This window comes from Chiloscyllium plagiosum, chromosome 34 (assembly GCF_004010195.1).
Source record: "Chiloscyllium plagiosum isolate BGI_BamShark_2017 chromosome 34, ASM401019v2, whole genome shotgun sequence".
In the NCBI taxonomy this organism is placed as follows: Eukaryota; Metazoa; Chordata; class Chondrichthyes; order Orectolobiformes; family Hemiscylliidae; genus Chiloscyllium; species Chiloscyllium plagiosum.
The window spans coordinates 23022412-23034577 of record NC_057743.1 but is presented as its reverse complement, the minus strand read 5'-3'; positions in this window follow the sequence as shown (position 1 = coordinate 23034577).

The window sequence follows — 12166 nt, the reverse complement described above, 5'->3', positions numbered from 1 at the left end:
ATCTTTTGCTGTAAATTCTGTGTCCTATGGTCCTGCTCCACTAACTATCTGATGAAGGAGTAGTGCTCCGAAAGCTTATAGTTCCAAATAAACCTGTTGGACTGTAACCTGGTGTGTGATTTTTAACTTTGTCCACTCCAGTCCAGCACCAGCATTTTCACATCATTAAAAATACTCAAGGACTCTGCTTCCACCATCTTTTCAGGAAGAATCTTGTACAGCTTACACCCCTCAGAGGAAGACATTTGCCTCATTCCTGTCTTAGATGGGCAAACCCTGCTTTTTAAATAGTGACCCCCTAGTTCTTGATTATCCCACAACAGTAAACATCCTCGCCATATTTACCCTATCCAGAACTCTCAGGAGCTAATACGTTTATATCAAGTCATCTTATTCTTCTAAACTCTAGCAAATACTGTACAAGAAACAAACACAGTAAAAACTTGTGAAAGACACACATTGATCTAACTTGCTTCGTAAATATTTATTTCTTAATCAACCTATTCAGAGATGTTATGATACACCTCTGGAGTATGTTTGACTTAAACCCAGTCCTCCTGGCTCAGCGGTAGGGAGACTACCATTATACCACAAGTGCCCTCTAACTTGTCTTGTATGCTCTAAAACAGAGGTCCAGTACAATCAAACATTTATTTCCAGGTATCATTGTTTTTTCTGTATTTTATCCCTTTCAGAGGGACTGTCAAACCTTTGCTCATAAGGCAACTTACCCATTCCAAGTGTTAGTCTAGGAAATCTTCTCTGAACTGTCTCCAAAGTACTTAAATCCTTACTTAAATAAAGTGACCAATACTGTGCAGAGTAATCTGAATGTGGTCTCACCAGTTCACTGCATAATTGAAGCATAACTTCCTTATTTTTGTGTTCAGTTCCACTCATAAATGATAATGTTCTATTTAGCTTTCTTAATTACTTGAAGTACTATGTACTAATCTTCTGTGATTCATACATAAGGACACCCATATTCCTCTGTATCGCTCTGCAAATTCCACATCATTAACATAAAATGTTTCCTTTTTTATTCCTCCTGCCAAAATGGACAGATTCATATTTTCCCACACCTTTGCCTATTCACTTAAACTTTATTTGCCACCTTCTTATGTCCTATCCAGCACTCCATTCTCACATCTAACTTAAATATATACGATTCTGAAGGGGCTTGACAGGGTAGATGCAGAAAGGTTGTTGTTCCTTGTGGTAGAGTCTAAGACAGAGGATATGATCTCAGACAAAGCCAGTTTAAGATACAGATAAGCAGGAATTTCTTATCAGAGAATAGTGAATCTGGAGAAACTTGTCAAGATTGGATCTTTAAGAATGTTCAAGTCTGATTTTTCATCAATAAGTGAATCATGGGCGTCTGAGGAAAAGGCAGGAAAATAGAGTTGAGGATCATCCAACTCAGTCACGATCTCTTTGAAATGGCAAAGCAGACTCAATGTGTCGAACGACTGATTTCTGCATCTACATCTTGTGGTTTTAGTACACACTCTGGGGTTTGATAGAATGAGAGGTGGGGCAATCCAATAGAAATAAATAAAATTCTGAAGGGGTTTGACACCTGGCCAAAAAAAATTTTTTTTGACAGCTACCCATCTCCCACCAGGCCCAATGAGACCACCTTCTCTTTGCTCAATCTCTCTATTTTTTCTCCTATCTCCCTCTATCCCCCTGCAGACCCCATCTCTCTCTATGCCCTTGCAGCCTCCTACTTCCTTCAGACTCCTGCAGTCAACTGCCCCCTCACCCCATGCAGCCTACTTGTTCACATCACTTGCAGCCTTCTACCTCCTTCATCCCATGCAACCTTCTGCTCCATACCACTTTGCAGCCTCTTACTCCCTTCACCCTTAACGCATCCATCTTACCCCCAAATCACTTCACTCTCCTACTTCTCCCACTTTCTGAACAGCCTCATCCTTCCCCACACTCTTGCAGCCTTGTCTGTCGCCCAGCCCTTTGCAACCTCCTCCTTCCCCAAACCTCTTTCAGATTTCTATTTCCTCCCACCCCCATATAATCTCTTACTTCCTCCAATCTCATACATCTGGGAGCCTCTCTGTCTCCCCCGCCCAAGTTCCCCTGCAGCCTCCTTATGCTCCCTAACAGCACAAGCGGTGAATAGACAGTCAGCTTGACACAAAGACAGCTGTTGCGTTCTGCTCCCAGTCTCAACAAAGCAGCTGCCCCTATTGCAAGCCCAGTGTTCCCCACCAAGCAGTGGCAAAACAGCTACTGGCCCAAGGACATCAACCACTCCTGATGCTCACCTGGTGGCTCCCCCACTGCCAGTACTATCAATCTGCTCTTTTAATCACAGGTTGTTTTTGTCCAATATTTGTTGTCAGTTGAGTCATTAGTGGGTCTCCCAGCAGTCAGCACAGGAGGGAACCAGCCTGTGAGTGCAGCAGTTCTATTTCTTCCATTCCACCTACTGGAGGGTAGTGGGGAGTGGTATTTTCCTAGTGGCCACCCCCTAAGTGAATTTTCCTGGCTGACTTGGGTCTTTCAGATGTGGAATTGCCAGGCGTTCCATGTATTCTCCGTGATGTTTGAGAGGACAGATGCTAAAACAAAGTGTCTCTTTTGTGGGGAATCTAGAACATGGACACAGTACAGAATAAAAGGAATTGAACACTTAAGACTGACATGAAGAGAAATTTCTTTAATCAAAGAATTGTGAATCTTTGGAATTCTATACCCCAGAAAGCTGTGGAAGCTCAGTCATTGTAATAATACTCCATTATAGTCAAGATTTTCTGCCATTTACATTCCACTTTCCTTATCCAAACAAATCTATCATAATCAGAAAGATTTATTCTACATCAGGCTACTTGTAACCCGCTGAGTCCCATCTGTGCTCATCTCCATAGAAACGCAGAAGTACAAGAGGCGTCCCACTGACCCGCTGCAGTTTTACAGCGATAACAAAACACAGAACAACAGCAATTCCTGCAAATGCTCTATTGAACAGGAACACTTAACCAACTCCAACTGAGATGGGAATGAAATGCTGACTTAATCATCTATCAAATGCTGCTCATGTTCATCCTAATTCTTCACTTCCAAGATATACTGAAATAACTAGCCAGGGTTTCTTTCATAGGACCTCTCAAACCTGGTTTCTAGCATCTAGATTAATAGGGGAACCGAAGCAAAAGAATAATGCCTCCAAGGTCCATCTAATACTTAATAAGAGTTCTAATTTATCCACCATCCTGACTTAGAAATATATCACCGCTCTTTAATCATCATTAAGTCAAAATCCTAATACTCTCTCCATTACAACACTGTGAAGTACCTTGACCATATAGAATGGAATGGTTCAAGTTGCTCAATGCCATCTCAAGAGCAACTAGAGATAGTCAATAAATGCTGATCTTGCTAGCCATGTTCACATGCCATGAATACAGTCAACAAACATGTTCTCAGAAGTAAGTTGCAAAAGAGGCTTTATACACATAACTTTGCTTCTGGCAATATAGAACTGAAATTTTTGTGTGTACAAAATATTGTTTTGCTTCCCCAAACTAGGGTGTATATATATATCGGGATTTCTTGTCATCAGGATAGAGTGATTGTTGCTAGCAGTCCAGCATACAAATAGTAACAACAATGATGACTTTTTTTTCAAATTGTACAAGGAGATGTTGAGAAAATGTTTTTAGGGGCTTATGAAATCCTGAGCTTTATAGACAAAGCTAAAGTAAAAATGTGAGAACGTTTTGAATAAAGCTTTATAAAACATTCATTTGGCCTCAACTGCAGTACTGTGTTCTGGACACCACATTTTAAGAAGGATGCACAACTTCGGGAATGTTGCAGGAAAAAGTTTATGAGAATGGATCCAAGCATGAGAAACTAAACTTGAAGAACAACTGGGGTTGATATCCGAACAAAAGAGAGGAGGTTTAATAGGTTTCAAAACCATGAGAGGTTATGACATGGTAGATAGTGAGACACTATTCTCATTGATTCTTAGCTCTTCTGCCAGTGGATACCAATTTTGAAATCATTGATTGGTGAAAGAAGCAGAAATATTTTTACGTAGCAAATGGTTAGGATGTGGAACGCAAACTTAAGCACGTGATGGATGTGGCCGATTCAATTGTGGCTTTCAAAAAGGAATTGAAAATTACTAGAAGAGTATAAAATTTGAAGGCCTAAAGAAAAGGGATGGAACTAGCTGAGCTGCTTTTGTAAGAAGCCAGCATGGGCACAATGGTGTGACTGGATTCTTTCTGTACTGTAATCATTCTATGACTCTAAGGGAAAGTCACCCCTCCGATAAAATATAATATGAATCAATAAGCTCGTCAACTTTTAAGCAGTTTTGAAGGTTTTCTCCTCCAATCCTGTCTGCTCCTTTCTCTCCAATTCCTCTCAAAATTCTGCTTGTTGTTAACATATGGCTTTGGAGAATTGCACACTCCACTATTCACCACAAAGTGAATTATAGGCATTTTGTTTCTATCCTCATCCAAAACCTACCCAAACACTTTCTAGCAGGAGTCGGTGGATGAAGATCAGTAGACATATTCTCAATGACATTACATGATTAGTTAGCTCAGTTGACTGGACTGCAGAACAACACCAACAGCATGGGTTCAATTCCCTCACTGGCTAAGTGAGGTCCAGCCTCCTCAAACCTCAAGTTAAATTCAACACCACGAATGAGACAGTAGCTGTATGGCCTTTTTTTTTTACATCTTGTTAAAGCAGGAGTGCCAAAGGCAAGGTTATCATCACATTCACTGCACAAAACTGCAGACTTGATCATTACACAGTGAGCAAAAAGAGAATCCATCTCAGGTGTCTGCAGGGGGAGCTTGTGGGTGTTAGAAAGCAAATGATTCATTCATTTTAACAGTATTAGAACAGATCACATGGTTGAACAAACTAGTGAACTGAAAGAAAAATAATAAGGGAAGGAGAATCAATATAATTTGACTTTCTTACAAACTCCCCCATCTTCACACAGTTTCTGGTTTGCAAGAAACTTGCTTTAAAATATTGGGGCTTTTACAATTACTGTACTCTCAGAGCAGTACTGCTATATACACTTGGGATTACTTGACTTTTCCAGTCTGTAGGAGACTATCTGCATCTGTGCCAGTTGGACATGCCCTGTGCAGAAACAACATTACACTTCATATGGGGGAAACAGAACACTAGGGTAGGTGCAAATATTTCACAATTTGGAAATGAGCTTCTATGAGTTTCTGGCCCAACAACAAAGTAAAGTCTAGAGCAAACAGCCACGTATTATATCTCTACTCACCAATTTGTGGCATCTCCCAACATTCCCTCAGACTTGAATCTGTTCTGTTTTGGAGTAATAAAGCATAAAGCTCACATAAAGTTTTGTCATTGTTCCTAACTCCACCATATCTGTTCTTTCATCTACTTCTGAGCTTTTTGAATGGCCTTCAAAAATTAACCAATACAACCTATTGACCACCTTTCAGGACTACATTCCAGATCGTATCAACTTGATCAACGTAGAGTTTCCCAATTGTGGTTCTATTGTCAATCACCTTAAATCCAGGTTGGCTGATGACCAGCCCTTCTACCACTGGAACATTTTAAAAATTTAGTCTTCTGAAACTCTTTGATTTTGAACATCCCTCTTAAATTTCCTCTTTAGTTTCTCTGATCTCAAGAAAACATCTCAGTTATTCTTCATATAACTGAGTTAATTCATTATTGATACCAGTTTAGTAAATTTCAGCTACTCCTTTTCTATAAATTTGATCTCCTTCTTGAAGTACGGTGCACAAATCAAACACAATATTCCAGCTGTAGCTTGATCAGTGTTTTACAAAGATTAAGCATAACATGGGTGTCAGAAGATAATGAGTGAAACAAATCAGGTTTGAAAGAAAATTGTGTTACATTACACCCTTGTAGCTACTTAACTGGAGCAAATGCTGAATATAATTAGGAATCCTTCTCGCCAAATTAGAGCCATTTCAATCCCTCACGCACTGAAATTAACACTTGATAATTAAACTTTAAAAACTGGTCATTATCTTTAAAGCACTAACTCCAATTTGCCATCTGTGACTCACCCTGAAATTCACAAGCGTAGCAACCGGAACTTACATTAATTAGACGTTTGTGATGTCTGTTTTGATAGCCAAAATTAGATCTTACAAAAATCACGAAGGAACTACTCAGGCCATGTAGACTACAGATAAGTTAATTAATTTATAATGAAGTTTGTGAATCCACTTGGGTTTGAAATCTGCTGAATAAACATGGTAGAATTGTACAGATTCTTCCCCTTGTGAGGTGTGAAGTCAATGCTGTTTGGGTTGATTGTTTGCAACATCATTTACCACACTGGATCAGAGCTGTGTAAATACAACAATAAATCACAAAACATACATGCCTTGAGGCACTTCCCTACCAACTAACCCCACAGTCTCACAAAGACACTGACAAATCAGAGTTTCAATTGAATCCTACAATTTAATGGTGATTAATTCAAAATTCTAAAACACTGATATGAATCTTGTTTGCAATTGCATCACTAAATGACATCGAAAACTGGGACTATCTCACTGGGTAGGTACATCTGATTTCATGAAGGAAACTACTGGCAATAGATAACAAAGCCTGACAGTGTGAGGCAGTTGTATTATCATCATTTCAGATATAATTGGTAACAACAGGCTGCTGAGGGAGAAATTACTAAATTGGACTGTGCAAGAGAATTGATTTGACCTCAGTATAGATGCACTGAGGAACACTAAGATCTTTTATATCACTACTGTAATTCTTTTCAACTCTCTCCACCAAAGATATATTAATCAGCATTTGTTCTTTAAAAGAAAACATACATAAAATAAAATACAGAATTAAACATTTTCTCATAGAATATGTGGGTCTTTTGCCCAAGAACTTGTTCCAAAAGAGCCCTTGGATCTGAATTCAGTGCTTGGTTCTTGAGTAATTGTGTGAATAACCGATTGCTAAATAATGAACACAAATACACTATAGGCTATCAAGCAAGGGATGCAAGTTTAGAGCCACTACAAATTATTACTCTTCACAAAATCTGGACGGATTATTTAACTCAGTACTCTTGCAGCAATGACTTTTTCTTTAAATTGAAATTTTAAACCTAGGCTCCCTTTTTGTGGTACAATTCAAAGGAGAACAGTCCCATGACCAAACTCAGTCATTTATTGCATGCCTGTTTATGGAATCTCACTCTATGTAAATTGGCTGGCCCTGAATTTTAAGTGTTACACTTCAAACACTGCTTCATGGAACATATTATGGCTGTGAAAAGCACTACGTAAAAGCATGATTTCCATTTCTAATGTATTTAGAATTCATTCAGCCCTTCAAGCCTGTTGCACTATCAATGAGATCAGATTTCATGTGTATTTAAACAGTCCCTGTGTCTTAACTCCATGTCTTTCTATACATTGTTCAGCAAAGAGATCGTTTAATCTCAGATTTAACATTTTTAATTTATGTACTGTTTTTTGTGGGACAGTGTTACACACTCCTAACACCTTTTGTGCGCAGCTTCCTGACTTGGCTGAGATCATTTGGTTAATGTACCCTTCCCCACCAGCAGAAAATACTTCTTTTTATTACCCTATCAATTTTAATTTTAACTTTAAACAAATCAACCCTTGATCAAATTCCATGCATCACAAATATAAAATATGAACTGATTTTTGAATTACATTGTCCGATTTGATATCTGAGACTTTCACAGGCTGAAAAGGTTTTTTAAAAGAGTCAAAAACACCGACTTAAAAATGGCTACATAATTTATCTGGAGGCAGCATCCAAGGAGCAGTAAAAACGACGTTTCGGGCAAAAACCCCTCACAAACTTTATCTGACCAATTTTCAAATTGGATTAGACAAGAGACAACCGAGCTGAAATTAACATTTTATCCAAAGGCAATATAACCAGTCAACCCCACCTCGGGAAGCGTGAAAGAATACTCACTTCCAAACTAATTTGCACTATCATGCAAATTCTACATGAATCAGCCAGCTCATACTTTAGTGAATTGCTTTCAACTGAACAGGAGGGATGATACAACTCTGACCAGAGGCTGAGAACCCTCCCTTCCTCTCAAGAAGAAAAAATAATCAGTGACAATAATAGTTGGAAAGGAACATCAGGATACCAAGAACACAAAAGAATAACAGCAATATTCTCTATTGCTTATGTTCCCGGAAATCAACTAACCAACTACGGTCTCAGGCAGCTCACCTCCTTCTCAAGGGCAATTAAGGATGGGCATAACTGTTGGCCCCAAAGATTCCTTTTTTACTGCACACTATCACTTTTTAAATTTTATACTTGTGTTTGTGAGGGCCAACATGATTTCACAGAGGTCATTAGATTGACACTGCATCTCATTTATATTTCTTGTGGTTTGCAGGAGATAAAATTGGTCTTTCATTCACTCAAGAAAATCTTGTTATTGGCTTGTTATTATTTTTGGTGAAAACTGCATTTGATTGTGGAAAGTTATTGTTATGTGTTAAAATTAACTTAAAATGTTGTTGTGACCAATTGAGGAGGTTGAAAAGAGGGAGGCCAATTCATCCCTCCATACCTAGTCACAATACAGGGAATACACACCTCATTTATTTAATTTCTCTTTATAATCCAACCATTGAACTCCAAATAATATTCTGGCCTAATAGCGCTGCACTTGCTCTAAGCCTTTATAATCTAAGGTGCAGTATCTAGCACTCCAGATATCCAATCAGGGTTTTGTGCTGATGGAGCAAAACTTACTCCCCTTGATAGGCTACCTCTCTGGTTAACAAGAGTAATATTCCATTAATCATGAAAACTTTTTTGTACCCAGTTGCTACGTTTTGGTAATCTGTGCACATAGATTCCTAAATTTCTTTGGATTTTCAATGTATTTATGTTTTCACTATTTAAATAATACCCACATCATCCTTACTGCACTGAAATTTATCTGCTACAGTTTTGTCCAATCACTCAATTTGCCAATATCTCTTTGTAATCTTATGCTTTCATTTAAACTGCATTTAGGCATGAAACCAGAGGGTAAGGGCCTTAATGAATGCCTTTTTAACTAAAAATCTTTTGCCTCTATGTGTTCCATATCCCTCTAATGCTTGCCTATTCATGTATCTATCAAGATTCCTCTTAAAAGATTGCTATTGCATCTGCTTCTACTACCTCCTCTGGCAGTATATTCCAGGCACTTGCCTTGTCTTTGTGCAGAGGAGGTCTCACAACTCAATTGAGCTTTTGTGGAAGTGACAAAGATGACGAGGGTAGGATGGTGGATGCTATCTACATGGACTTTACCAAGTCCTTTGACAAGGTCCCTCATGGCAGGCTGATACCGAAGTTAGGAAGTCACATGGGCAAGATGGCTACAAAACTAGCTTGGTCATAAAGAAAGAGGCAGCATGGAAGGTTGTTTTGAGGTGTTCTGCAGGGACCAGTGCTGCACCCCTATTGATTTGGAGAACATAGGTAGTCTGACTAGTATATTTGCATATGACACAAAGATTGGGGAGCTGCAGATAAGGAGGATTGCTAGGGGATACAACAGGATATATACATATAGGCTAGAAACTTGGGCAAAGAAATGGCAGATGGAATTTAATCAGGATAAATACATAGTGATACATTTTGGGAGGTCTAATGCAGGAAGGAAGTATACAGTAAAGGCTTAAAAGCATTAACATATAGAGGGATCTAGGCATACAAGGCCACAGGTCCTTGAAACTGGCAACAGAAACAGATAAGGTGGTCAAGAAGGCTTATGGCATGTTTGTCTTCATCAGTCAGGGCATAGAGTATAAAAAATTGCAAATCATGTGCAGTTGTATAGCATGTATAGAGCACATTTGGAATACTGTGTATAGTTGTGGTTGCCACACTACCAGAAGGATGTGGACATTTTGGAGAGGATACAGAAAAGGTTACCAGGATGTTGCCTGGCTTAGAGGATATTAGTTATGAGAGATTGGACAAATTTGGCTTGCTTTCACTTGAACATTGAAGGATGATGGGTGACCTGATAAAAGTTTACAAAATTATGAGAGGCATGTACAGAATGAATAGTCAGAGTCTTTTTCCAAAGGTAGAAATGTCAATGCTTAGGGGACATAGGTTTAAGATAAAAGGGGGAAAGTTTAAAGTTGATGTGAGAGACTTTTTTTTAAACTCAGAGGGTAATAAGTGCCTGAAATATGCTGCCAGAGGAGGTGGGAGAAGCAGATAATCAATATCAATTTATAAGAGGCATCTTGACAGATACAAGAACAGGCAGGGATTAGAGGGATATGGACCACATAGAGGCAAAAGGTTTTAGTTAAAAAGGCATCATGTGTCAGTGCAGGCTTGGTGGGCCAAAGGGCCTATTCTTGTGCTGTACTGTGCTTTGTTCTATATCACCAATCTTTGCGTAATTGACAAGCCTGGAAATATGGGTTTCTATTGTGTTATGAGTCATTAACAAACATACTAAACCATTGAGGCCCCAGGATGGATCATTGTGGGACTCCTCCAGTCATTCCTTTGCCATTTCAGTATATAACTATTAACCCTTAATCTGTTTTCTAACTTCTAATCAATGACCGAAGCACATTAATAATTTACACTGTGTTCCATGAGCCTTAATTTTAGTTAACTTGCTAAAGTTATTAAAAATATTGTTTGGGCAATTCTTAAACAGCATAACTATATTCAAGATCTTTCTAAATTGTTCATTTGAAGCATCACTTCCAACCGAGGGTGAGGCGATCCTGCAATTCTGTTTCCAGATTGTAGTTTTTGTTTTGAGCAACCTAAATGATGACTGAAACAGTGTGGAGTCCTGTTAAACTGTTTCAAATATCTTTAATCCACACCTCACACTCTGCTACCTTGTCAACACCTGCTTTGTCCAGCTACAATCCAAAAGAAATCTAAGAGGCTGTAAAGTCTGTCAAACAAAAGAATCAGTCATTTTTACACATTAGGTCAAAATCATAAATATTTCCAGATATCCTAGCTCAGGTTTCCTGAACATCAGATGGACAGTCTCTTCCCTTCTCCATCCTATTTTTAATTTAACGAATGTTCTTGTGCAGAACCATTTCATTCATTATTAAATTTGAGAACATTGTACCGAAGATTAATTTGCTGATAGTTGTGTATTTAAGGAGTTAAGGAGCAGGTGTAATTGCCCATTGCTTTAGTGTTCAACAGCATGAAGCATAAACTACTGGAGTTCAAGGCCTTTTCTGGGAATGTTAATGCTAATAAACCTCTGCATTAGTCTATCAGCCATGTTGTAATTCTTCCATTCACCCACAGCATAATCTAAATGTGACATGGTGACTCAGCTTATAAATTCTAGTTAGCTCTAAACTTCAAGATCTTCAGCCGTATTTAAGTATCATCTAGGATATTCATTGCTCAATAGTGAAAAGTATGCAGATCTAGTTTCAGTCAGTTTTGAAGTATTTTCTGCTCCATGTTGTAATTGGACCAAACTTTAAAAACATGATTTTATTCAAGTCTCCATCCAACCTGCTTGTATAATTCATAAACTCTGCCATCCTATTTTTCACCATCAATTGAGATGGAGAATTCTGGCCACCATACTTTAAGAAGATTCTGGCTATCCTGTATCCCTCCAGAGCAGTGGAGGGATACAGGATAGCCAGAAGGGACCTGAAGAAAGGGATTAGGAGAGCTAAGAGAGGGAATGAAAAATCTTTGGCGGATAGGATCAAGGATAACCCAAAGGCATTTTAGGCGTATGTGAGAAACATGAGAATGACGAGAACGAGGGTAGGTCCGATCAAGGACAGTAGTGGGAGACTGTGTATTGAGTCGGAAGAGATAGGAGAGGTCTTGAATGAGTACTTTTCTTCAGTATTTAAGAATGAGAGGAACCGTATTGTTGAAGAGGAGAGTGTGAAACGGACTGGTAAGCTAGAAGAGATACTTGTTAGGAAGGAAGATGTGTTGAACATTTTGAACAACTTGAGGATAGACAAGTCCCCCAGGCCTGACGGGATATATCCTAGGATTATGTGGGAAGCAAGAGAGGAAATTGCAGTACCGTTGGCAATGATCTTCTCATCTTCACTGGCAACGGGGGTGGTACCAGGGACTGGAGAGT